At 39.6% G+C, this 12,556-nt stretch overlaps 1 protein-coding gene across 4 annotated transcripts in view; it reads left to right on the forward strand.

The window, feature by feature from the left end:
- Window positions 1-12,556, forward strand: part of ZNF461 (zinc finger protein 461) — a 117,289-nt gene that overhangs the window by 92,287 nt on the left and 12,446 nt on the right. The gene's annotated exons all lie outside the window — the stretch shown is intronic.

Consider the following 12,556-nt stretch of genomic DNA (forward strand, 5'->3'; position numbering starts at 1 on the left):
AGTAGGGCAAACTGGATATCCATATGCAAAAGAATAAAGTTGGATCCTTACCTTACGCCATATACAAAAATTAACTCAAAATGGATCAAAGAACTAAATCTAAGACTCCAAACTAGAAGAAAATATAGGGAAAAAGTTTCATGACATTGGATTTGGCAGTGATTTCTGGGATATGACACCAAGCAAGGTATAGGTAAACAAAGCAAAATAGACAAATGGGAGTACAGCAAACTTAAAAATATTTATTCATCAAAAGACAGTCAACAGTGTTTATTAATTTTTAAAAAAATTCCTACAAGTTGCTTTACGAGGTAACAGGAATACCTTTTTTTAAGTGTTACAGTAGTGGATCAAGAACATATGTTCTAATGGTATAGTAGCAAAATTAAGGTTGATTAGAAATTGGGAAAGTTAAAGAAAATTACATTGAGGAAGTAGAGATAGCAGAGGGTTGGGTGCCTAGGTGGCTCAGTCAGTTACATGTCTGCCTTTGGCACAGGTCATGATCCCAGGGTCCTGGGATCGAGTCCCTCATCGGGCTCCCTGCTCGCGGGGAGTCTGCTTATCCCTCTCCCTTTGCCCTTCACTTGTGCTCTCTCTCTCTGAAGTAAATAAATAAAATACTAAAAAAAAAAAAAAGGAGAGAGATAGTAGAGGGTTGATTGGGAAGGAAGGAGGTCATCTAGGAAAGTATAGGGTCCTGGAGGCCAAGAGCAGGGCCATACTCCAGATGAGTGGTCTTTGATGATATCTGTGAATCAGTATTAGTGCTGCAAAACTGTGAGAGAGTATATTTCTGTTGTTTTAAGCCACCCAGTTTGTGGTTCTTTGTTACAGCAGTCCTAAGAAACTAATATGGAAGGAATCATGGAAAAATGATATATACTCTTAAGTGTTTTGTTTTCATTTAAAGATGTCATTCTTCTATCAGTTTTTGATGCCTGACCATGCCTTTCTTTTCGCAAAGGTGTAGTGGTTTCTTTTTTAAAACTTTTAATTTTGAGGAGCGCCTGGGTGGCTCAGTCGGTTAAGCATCTGCTAAAGCTCAGGTCATGATCCCAGGGTCCTGAGATCGAGCCCTGCATTGAGCTCTCTGCTCAGCGGGGAGTCTGCTTCTCCCTCTCACTCTCCCTCTGTGCTCTTTCTCTCTTTCTCTCAAATAAATAAGTAAAATCTTAAAAAAAAAAAAACTTTGAATTTTGAAATAATTTTAGATTCATAGGAGGTTACGAAGAAATGTACAAGGAGGGCGCCTGGCTGGCTCAGTCGTTAAGCGTCTGCCTTCCGCTCAGGTCCTGATCTCAGTCCTGGGATCAAGCCCCGCATCGGGCTCCCTGCTCAGCGGGAAGCCTGCTTCTCCTTCTCCCACTCCCCCTGCTTGTGTTCCTGCTCTAGCTATCTCTCTCTCTGTCAAATAAATAAATAAAATCTTAAAAAAAAAAAAAAAAGAAATGTAGAAGGAAGTCCCATGTGCACTTCCTCCAGCCTCCCCAGATGTTAACATCTGGCACAACAGTACAATATCATACTGAAAAATTGACATTGGTACAATCCATAGAACTTTTTCAGACTTCTGTGTGTATAGTTCTATGCAGGTTTATCACATAGTCTTGTATCATACCACAGTAGTCAAAATAATAGTACTGTCACCTTAAGGCTCCCTCCTGTTTGTTATTGCTATACCCATCCCATTCTCCCTTATTCCTAACCCTTGGTAACCACTAATCTCTTCTACATCTATTTAATTATGTTATTTCATGAATGTTATATAAATGGAATCCTACGGTATGTCCTTTTGAAGTTGGCTCTTCTATCTCATGTATATAGTACCTGAATGTAAATATATATATTATATGAATTACAACTATATATATACACATAAACATGTATATATATATGTTCCTTATATTCATGTAAAAGTGTGTACATGAAAATAAATCTGGTGGGCGCCTGGGTGGCTCAGTCGGTGAAGCATCTGCCTTTGGCTCAGGTCATGATCCCGGGGTCCTAGGTTCGAGCCCCGCGTCGGGCTCCCTGCTCTGCAGGGAGCCTGATTCTCCCTCTCCCTCTGCCTGCCGTTCTGTCTGCTTGTGCTCTCTCTCTGTGTCAAATAAATAAATAATAATAATAAAAAAGAAAAGAAGTCTGGGATAAAGCTCAAACATGTAATGAAAGGAACTGCCAAACTATTTTTGGTTTTACTATTTTATATTCCTACCAGCAATACGGGAGTGATCCAGTTTCACTGAATCCTAGCCAGCATTTGTTGTTATATCTGTTTTTCATGTTAGCCATTTTGATATGTGGGTAGTGATATCTCAATGTGGTTTTAATTTGAATTTCCTTAATAGAAAATTTTGTTGAATATCTTCTCATGTATTTATTTGCTATCTGTGTATCCTCTTCAGTGACGTGTGTGTTCATGTCTTTGCCCATTTTCTAATTTGATTATTTGGTGTTTTAATGTTGCATTTTCAAAGTTCTTTACGTATTCTAGATAGGCCTTTGTGGATTTGTGAGTTAAACAAATATTTTCTTCAAGTCTGTAATTTTTCTTTTCAACCTTTTACCAAGGTTTTTTGCAGAGCAAAAGTTTCTAATTTACATAGAATCTAATTTGTCCATTTTTATTTATTTATTTATTTATTTATTTATTTATTTTATTTATTTTTTTTAAGATTTTATTTATTTGAGACAGAGAGAATGAGAGAGAGAGAGCACATGAGAGGGGGGAGGGTCAGAGGGAGAAGCAGGCTCCCTGCTGAGCAGGGAGCCCGATGCGGGACTCGATCCCGGGACTCCAGGATCATGACTTGAGCCGAAGGCAGTCGCTTAACCAACTGAGCCACCCAGGCGCCCTAATTTGTCCATTTTTAATCTTACGAATTGTGAGGGTTGTTTTTTTTTTTATTTATTTGATGTCAAGCCTAAACACTTCACTTAGTCGTACATCTTAAAGATTTTCTCCTGTGTTTTTCTATAAGTTTTATAGTTTTACATTTTTCATTTAAGTGTATGGACCATCTTGAGTTCATTTTTACAGATGTGAGACTTTAGGTCAAGGTTAATTTTTTTTCCCCCATGGATGTCCAGTTGCTCCATCACCATTTATTTAAAACGTTATCCATTGAATTGCATTTTCATCCTTGTCAGAAATCAGTTGGACACATTTGTGTGGCTCCATTTTTGAGTTCTCTGTTTTGTACTATTGATCTTTGTGACCCTCTGCCAGTACCATACTTTAATTACTGTAAACCTTAATACTGGAAAGAGTGATTCTTCCCACTTTGTTATTTTTCAGAATTCTTTGACTATCCTTAGTGCTCTTTTCTATGCATATAAATTTTATTTATTTTTATTTTTTAAAGATTTTATTTATCTGAGAGACAGAGAGAGTGAGCACAAGTGGGGGGAGGGGCAGAGGGAGGGGGAGAAGCAGACTCCCTGCTGAGTAGGGAGCCTGAAGAGGGGGCTCGATTCCAGGACCCTGAGATCATGACCTGAGCCGAAGACAGATGCTTAACCAACTGAGCCACCCAGGCACCCCTTGCATGTAAATTTTAAAATAAGGTTGTCTGTGTCTACAAAAAAAACTTGCTGATACTTTCATAGGAATTATGTTAAACCTGTAGATGAAGTTAGAGAATTAACATCTTTACTCTGTTGAGTCTTCCAATCCATGAACACAGTATGTTTCTTCAAGTATTTTTTCTTTGATTTCTTTTATTAGCATTTTATAATCCTGTACATGTTTTGTTAATTTTTTACCTATTTTTTTTTTCAGGAGCATTTATAAATTGCCTTTTTATTTTGGTTGTTGCTTATTGTCAATGTATAGAAATTAAATTGATTTTGTATGTTGATCTTGTATTCTGTGACCTTATTCAACTCAATTATTTCCTTGTAGATTCATTATTGTAGACAGTCATATCATTTGCAAATAGTTTTATTTCCTTTTTTTTCCAAACTGTGCCCTTTATTTTCTTGCCTTATTGGAATAGCTAGAACTTCCAGGGCTGTATTAAATAAGGGTGGTAATGGGGCTCCTGGGTGGCTCAGTCGTTAAAAATCTGCCTTTGGCTCAGGTCATGATCCCAGGGTCATGAGATTGAGCCCCGCATCGGGCTCCCTGCTCATCGGGAAGCCTGCTTCTCCCTCTCCCACTTCCCCTGCTTGTATTACCTCTCTCGCTGTCTCTCTCTCTCTCTCTCTCTCTCTGGCAAATAAATAAATAAAATCTAAAAAAAAAAATTAAATAAGAGTGGTAAGAGTAGACATCCTTTTTAACAATTTTAGAGGAAAAACATTCAGGATTTGGTCTTTTACCATAAAGTATATTAACTCTAGGTTTTTGTAGATGCTCTTTATGAGTTTGAAGAAGTTCCCTTCTCTTCCTGATGCCCTGAGAGTTTTTTTTTTTTTAAATTGGTTAATTAACATAGAATGTATTATTTGTTTCAGGGGTACAGGTCTGTGATTCATTAGTCTTACAAAATACCCAGTGCTCATTAAAACACATACCATCCCCAATGTCCATCACTCAGTTACCCCATCGCTCCACCCCTGTCCCCTCCAGCAACCCTCAGTTTGTTTTCTATGATTAAGCGTCTCTTATGGTTTGTCTCCCTCACCCTAAGAGTTTTTTTAAATCATAAATGGTTATTAATATGATCATGGGATTTTTTTCTTCCTTAGTTGTTGATATGATGGATTACATTGATTTTTAAATATTGAATCAGCCTTTCATACCTGGAATAAATCCCACTTAGTCATTGTATATCATTCTTTTTATTCATTAATGAGTTTGACTGATAAAATTTAATTGAGGTTTTTTTTTCATCTGAGTTCATGGGGGATGTTGGTTTGCAGTTATTTTGTGTGTGCTGCCTTTGCCTGGTTTTGGTATCAGAGTAATAATGGCCTCATAAAGTACTTGGGAAGTGTTCTCTTCTGTTTTCTGCAAGAAACTGTGTGCAAGATTCTGGGAATGTTTGGTAAAATTCTTCAGTGAAACCATGCAGACTTGGAGATTTCTTTTTTGGGATCTTCTAAATGTAAGACTTGATCCCAGAACCCCAAGATCATGACCTGAGCCGAAGGCAGATGCTTAACTGACTGGGCCACCCAGGCACCCCAGCCATTTTGTTGTTTTCTTCTGTTTCTTGTTCTTCTGTTTCTTTTTTCTTGCCTACCTGTGAGTTACTCAAACATTTCTAGAGTACCATTTTGATTTATGCTTTTTAATATGTTGCTTTATTTTTATTTTATTGTTTTCTCTAAGTATTAGCATATATGTACATACCTATCACAGCCTGCTGGTTTTGATGTTTTACCACTTCAAGTGAAGTGTAGAAACCTTACATCCATTTAGGTCCCTTTATCCTCCCCACTTTTTTGGTATAATTGTTTTAAGTATTTCTTCTACAACATTAATCACCACAAGAGATAGTGTTAAAATTTTTGCCTTTCCATAAAATAGGACTAAAGGAACTCATGGGGTAAAGAATAGCCTGGTATGTTTTTTTCTCCTTTTGCTCATTCTATTATTCTTTTCTTTGTGAATGTCTAAGCCTTCTTCTGTTATCATTTTCTTTGTTTTGGGAGAGCTTCCTTTAGCCACTCTTTTTTTTTTAAAGATTTTATTTATTTGACAGAGAGAGATACAGCGAGAGAGGGAACACAAGCAGGGGGAGTGGGAGAGGGAGAAGCAGGCTTCCCGCTGAGCAGGGAGCCCGATGTGGGGCTCGATCCCACGACCCTGGGATCATGACCTGAGCCGAAGGCAGACGCTTAACAACTGAGCCACCCAGGCGCCCCTTCCTTTAGCCACTCTTTAAGGGCATGTCTGTAAAAACAAATTCTCTTAGTTTTCCTTTGTCTGAGAATGCCTATATTTCTTCTTCATTCCTTAAGAATAGTTTCATTGGGTGGAACAGTCGGTTGAGTGTCTGACTCTTGGTTTCGGTTCAGGTTGTGATCTTAGGATTGTGAGATTGAGCCCCACATTGGGCTCTGCGCTCAGCTTGGAGTCTGCTTGAGTTTCTCTCTCTCCCTCTGCCTCTCCCCCTCACGTACTCTCTCTTTCTCTAAAATAAATAAATAAATCTTTAAAAAACAAGTATAGTTTCAATGGGTATAGAATTTGAGGTTCACAGTTCTTTTCTTTTAGTACTTGAAAATTATTGTGCTGTTTCTTTTTGGTCTCCATGGTTTCAAATGAGAAATCTAGTCTTTTGAATTGGTGTTTCTTTATCATCAATATATAATACGCATTTCTATTTTAAAGACTTTTTTCTTTGTCTAGTTTTTAGAAATGGATGTCTTGGTTTTGAGTTCTTTGGATTTTTCTTAATAGGTATTTGCTGAGTTTCTTGAATCTGTGGATTTGTGTTGTATGAAATTTGGGAAGTTCAACTGTTATATCTTTAAATACTTTTTCATTCCCACAGTCTTTTTCCTGTCCTCTGGGACTTGGATGATATGAATGTTGGATCTTTTGTTATTGTCCCACAGGGAATGAGGCTGTATTTTTTTCTTTAAGTCTGTTTATCTTTGTTTTTCAGATGAAGTAAATTCTGTCTTTAAGTTCACTGATTTCTAGCTTCTGTTATGTCTACTCTAGAGACCAGTAGTGTGTCTTTTATAACAATTATTATATTTTTCATTGCATTTACTTCGTTTTTGTAAGTACTTTCTTTTCAGAAATATTCTGTTTTTTCATTTGTTTAAAGAGAGTTTGTAATTGATTGTCAATGTGTTTTTATGAAGACCACTTTAAAATCCTTGTCAGGGGGCACCTGAGTGGCTCAGTCAGTTAAGCATCTGCCTTCGGCTCAGGTCATGATCTCAGGGACCTGGGATCAAGCCCTATGTCACTGGGCTCCCTGCCCAGTAGGGAGTCTGCCTCTCCTCCCATTGGTGCTGTCTCTCTTGTGCTCACTCTCCCTCTCACTCTCAAATAAATAAATAAAATCTAAAATAATAATAATAATAAAATAAAATAAAATCCTTGTCAGGTAGTTCCAGCATCTAATTAATCTTGGTATTGGTTTCAGTTGATTGTCTTTTCTCCTTCAGATTTTGGTTTCCCTGGCTTTTGGTATGACAGGTGATTTGTTGTATCGTGGACATTTTTTTTTTTTTTTAAGATTTTATTTATTTATTTGAGAGAGAGAGAATGAGAGAGAGCAAGCACATGAGAGGGGGGAGGGTCAGAGGGAGAAGCAGACTCCCTGCCGAGCAGGGAGCCCGATGCGGGACTTGATCCAGGGACTCCAGGAACATGACCTGAGCCGAAGGCAGTCGCTTAACCAACTGAGCCACCCAGGCGCCCGTGGACATTTTTGTTTTTATGTTAAGAGAGTCTTGATTCTATTTAAGTCTATTTAAATCTATTTTATCAGGGAGTCATGCTGTTAGGTTTAGTGTATAGATCTGTCCTACTTTTGTAAGCTTTAGTTCTAATGGCAGCTTAGTTTTCAGAGCCCTTTCAATGCTATTCTGATATGCTTTATATCTTTGGTACTGCTGGGAATCCTGTTCAGTGCCTGCTGGTGTTGTCTGCAAGGGCAGAAACTTCTGTGAATCCCTAGTGTAGCTAGGCCACCTTCTGTGGTTTGGGGGAGGCAGAAGCCATTGAGATACACTTAGCTTCAGTGAGATACCGAAGGCACTGGGCATGGATTTCCTTATGCCACTGGGCAGAGGACAGGGAGATGCAAGACTCTGCTAATGGTACCTTTCTGGGTGAATTGATCTGTTGGCTTGTACATCACGAGACTTCCTCTTGCTGTGGCTACTGATACATCAATCACAGAATTCTTCCTGCTACTGCAGCTGGCTGATGAAACTGTTGCTAGGGTCTAGGTTGTGGAGCAGGTGCTAGGGATTCCACTAAGTCTTTTGGGCTTCCCTCCTCCTAGTCTTTTGGCTGGAGAGTGGATTTTTCTTGGGGTGTGTGTGTGCATCTGCTAATGGTTCCAGGTTGCAGGCCTGCTGTCCAGTGCCCATTATGGGGATATATAAGAAATAAAAAGAAAACCCAGGGACAAACTTCCTGGGAAGATGGTGGAGTAAGAGGATCCTGAGCTTATCTCATCTCATAGCTACACCTCGATAACACCCACATCAGTTTGAGTAACCCAGAAAATGATCCGATGACTGCCAGAACAGACTGTCCACAGCTAAGTGTAGAGAAACCACCACATTGAAAAAGGTAGGAAGGGCAGAGATGTGGGCAGGAACCAAACTGACCTGTAATAATGTCTGTGGGAGGGAAGGACACCACAGGCACTGACAAGAAAGAGGAGCAGAACCCATCCCAGGCATGGGGGACCCACACTGGGAAGATGAATCCCCATAACATTTGGCTTTGAAAGCCAGAGGTGTCTAACTTCACCAGGTTTATTTATTTATTTATTTATTTATTTATTTATTTATTTATTTATTTATTTGACAGAGAGACATAGCAAGAGAGGGAACACAAGCAGGGGGAGTAGGAGAGGGAGAAGCAGGCTTCCCGCGGAGCAGGGAGCCCGATGTGGGGCTCGATCCTAGGACCCTGGGATCACGACCTGAGCCAAAGGCAGACGCTTAACGACTGAGCCACCCAGGCGCCCCTAACTTCACCAGTTTTTTAAATTAGTTGGGCTTAACACCTGGAACTTTAAAAATCAGCAGGCTCAGCTCTGAGAGAGCCAGGAGGGTGATAGAAAACCGAGTCCCTGCCCTTAAAGAGACAGCATAATAAACAGCCCTGCTGATATATAGCATAGAAACAGCAATTTGACAAACACCTGGGGGTACATAGGAAGATTTATTTGCTAATCTCAGAATATGTGCTGGTGGGTCAGGGATCTATGGGAGACCTCTCTGAGAACAAAAGAGCTGGCAGGCACCATTTCCTTCCCCTGCCCCCCAGCATAGATACATGGATACCTGTGGGAACCAGCACAGCATGCACACTCTCCACCTAGCTTGTTAACAGCATGCCCTGCCCCCATGCTCTCCTGTGGACCCTCCCTTAGCAGCTCTCCAGAGTGGCTACATGTCCTCTCCCACTGCAGACCAGTACAAACCTTGCTAACACCACATACCTTCCCCCTTGTTCTCCTTTGGATCACGCCCCTCCAACCTGGCCTGGTAGGAGTTCTCCAGCATGGTGCCACAAATGTGACAGTGTGCAAGCACCTCCAACGGGGGCCAGCACCACTCCAAAGTGACTCCTGCCCTGGGGACAGGGGAAGATAACCATGTCAGTTTGACTATGGCTTCAGCAGTGGGCTTGGAGCAGACATCTAATCTGACCATAGGCCCTGCTCACCAATGACAGCTTCTCAGGAAACAACACAAGGAGAGCACCGTGAAGTTAGGTGCTACTGCATCTCTGGCAGACACCTACTCTGACCCAACTCAAGCCCAAAGTAGCCCTAGACTGGCCCACTAACAACACAGGGACTAAACTCAGCTCACAACAGGCAAAGAGAAGCTTTGCAGATGACTAGACTGAAGGCAAATGCAGCTCAGCCACAACAGTAGGGCACATGCAACACACATAGGAGACACCCCTGAAGTGCAGGTTCTAGTTGGAGGACACTGCACTGCAGGGCACTACACTGCAGGGCACTACAGGACCTCTTCTTCATAAGGCCACCACTTTCCTAATCAGACATAGCTAACTTTCCTAACACATAGAAACAGACACAGAGAGTTAGACAAAATGAAGAGACAGGGGAATATGTCCCAGATGAAAGAACAGGACAGAATCACAATGATAGACCTAAGTGAAACGGAGATATGTAATATGACTGATAGAGAATTTAAAGTAATGGTCATAAAGATACTAACTGGAATTGTGAAAAGAGTGGAGGACCTCGGTGAAACCCTCAACAAAGAGATAGAAAACATAAAAATAAACCAATCCATGATGAAGAACTCAACTGAAATTAAAAATAAGTAGTAGACTAGAGGAAGAGAAGAATGGATCAGCAACATGAAGGAGAGAATAATGGAAAGCAATTAAGCCAAACAGGAGAAAGGAAAAAGAATAATAAAAAATGAAAATAAACTAAGGGAACTCAGCAACACCATCAAGCATAATAATATTCATATTATAGGGATCCCAGAAAAGAGAGAAAAAAGGGCAGAAAATTTATCTGAAGAAACAATAGCTGATTTCAAGATAGACTACAAAGCTGTAGTAACCAAAACAGTATAAAATCAGACACATAGTTCAATGGAAGTGAATAGAAAACCCAGAAATAAACCCAAAATTATATGGTCAATTAATCTATGACAAAGGAGGCAAGAATATCCAATGGGTGAAAGACAGTCTCTTCAACAAATGGTGTTGGGGAAACTGCACAGCTACATGCAAAAAAAATGAAACTGGACCACTTTCTTACACCATACACAAAAATAAACTCAAAATGAATTAAAGACCTACAAGTGAGACCTGAAACCATGAAAATGCTAGAAGAGAGCACACATAGTAATTTCTCTCACATTGGCCATACCAACATTTTTCTTTATATGTCTCCTGAGAGAAGGGAAACAAAAGCAAAAATAAACTATTGGAACTACTTCAAAGTAAAAAGCTTCTACACAGCAAAGGAAACAATCCACAAAACTAAAAGACAGTCTACTCACTAGAAACTCACTAGAGTGAGTGACATTTGCAAATGACATTCCTGATAAAGGGCTAGTATCAAAATATATAAAGAACTGATACAACTCAACACCCAAAATACAAATAATCCAACTAAAAATTGGGCAGAAGACATTAGCAGACATTTCTCCAAAGAAGACATACAGATGCCAATAGACACATGAAAAAATGTTCTACATCACAGGTCATCAGGGAAATGCAAATTGAAACCATAATGAGATATCACAGTGAGGTATCACCTCACACCTATCAGAATGGCTAAATCAGAAACACAATAAACAAGTGTTAGCGAGGATGTAGAGACAAAGGAACCCTCATGCATGTTTGGAATGCACACTGGTGCAGCCACTGTGGAGAACAGTATGAAGTTTCCTCAGAAAACTAGAAATAGGGGCGCCAGGGTGGCTCAGTCGTTAAGCGTCTGCCTTCAGCTCAGGTCACGATCCCAGGGTCCTGGGGTCGAGCCCTGCGTTGGGCTCCCTGCTCAATGGGAGACCTGCTTCTCCTCCCACTCCCCCTGCTTGGGTTCCCTGTCTCGCTGTGTCTCTCTCTGTCAAATAAATAAATAAAATCTTTAAAAAAAAAAAACAAACTAGAAATAGAATTACCATATGATCCAGTAATTCCACAGAGTATTTACAGAAAGAATAATAAATTACTAATTTGAAAAGATATATGCAGCATTTTTATTGCAGCATTATTTACAATAGCATGGATATGGAAGCAACCCAAGTGTCCATCAATAGATGAATGGATGAAGATGTGGTGTGTATATATACAATGGAATATTATTCGGCAATAAAAAGGAATGAAATCTTGCCATTTGCAACAACATGGATGGATCTAAAGGGTATAATGCTAAGTGAAGTAGTCAAAGAAAAACAAATATATGATTTCATTCATGTGTGGAATTTAAGAAATGAAACAAAGAAAAAAGAGACAAGAAAACACTCTTAAATATAGAGAACAAACTGATAGTTACCAGAGGTGGGTGGGGAGATGGGTGAAATAGGTGAAGGGGATTAAGACTACACTTAATTGGATGAGCATGGAGTAATGTATAGAATTGTTGAATCACTATATTGTATACCTAAAACTAATGTAACATTCTATGTTAATTATAGTGGAATTAAAAAAGAAAAAACAGGAAAAAGAAAAGAAACCCCAGGGAACTCACCACACGGTAGTTCCTCAAATCCACAGAATCCAAATCAATTGACCTTCTTGCTTCAGGCATTCAAAGTAATTTTATTGTATGATAGGTAATTTCCAGGGTTTTTGGTTTGTGATAGAGATTTTAAATTTTCCTTTAAAAATGAACTTTAGGGGCGCCTGGGTGGCTCAGTTGGTTAAACGTCTGACTCTTGGTTTTGGCTCAGGTCATGATCCCAGGGTCTTGAGATCAAGCCCCTCATCAGGCTCCAAACTCAAGGCAGAGTCTGCTTGAGATTCTCTCCCTCTCCTCCCTCTGCCCCTCCCTCCACGTGTGTTCTCTCTCTCTGAAATAAATAAAATCTTTAAAAAATTTTTAAAAAATGAACTTTAGACTGTGCATTTTCTATGATATTTGCTTTGATTTCTTTAAAGAAGGGGAAGATCCTAAAGACTGTGTGTGTGGAGTACTTCATTTTTATGTCACCATCACCAATCTTTCTCTCGTAGCATTTTTTTTTTTTTGCTTTTTCTTAAATGATTGCCATTATGTGATCTTTCCAAAACAGTTAGTTTACTGAAACAGTTTTCATATTCATTTCATCTATTGGTATAAACAGGGAGGGGAACAAATACAGCTGACTTCTGGCAGGCATACAACTTGGCTGTTGGGATCGTCTTGGATACGTGTAGCCAAGTAACTAGTACCACTGATCTTGCTGGATCCTGTCATAATGT

This window comes from Mirounga angustirostris, unplaced genomic scaffold (genome assembly GCF_029215605.1).
Source record: "Mirounga angustirostris isolate CCGP_5_RB_7025 unplaced genomic scaffold, mMirAng1.0.hap1 SCAF_16, whole genome shotgun sequence".
In the NCBI taxonomy this organism is placed as follows: Eukaryota; Metazoa; Chordata; class Mammalia; order Carnivora; family Phocidae; genus Mirounga; species Mirounga angustirostris.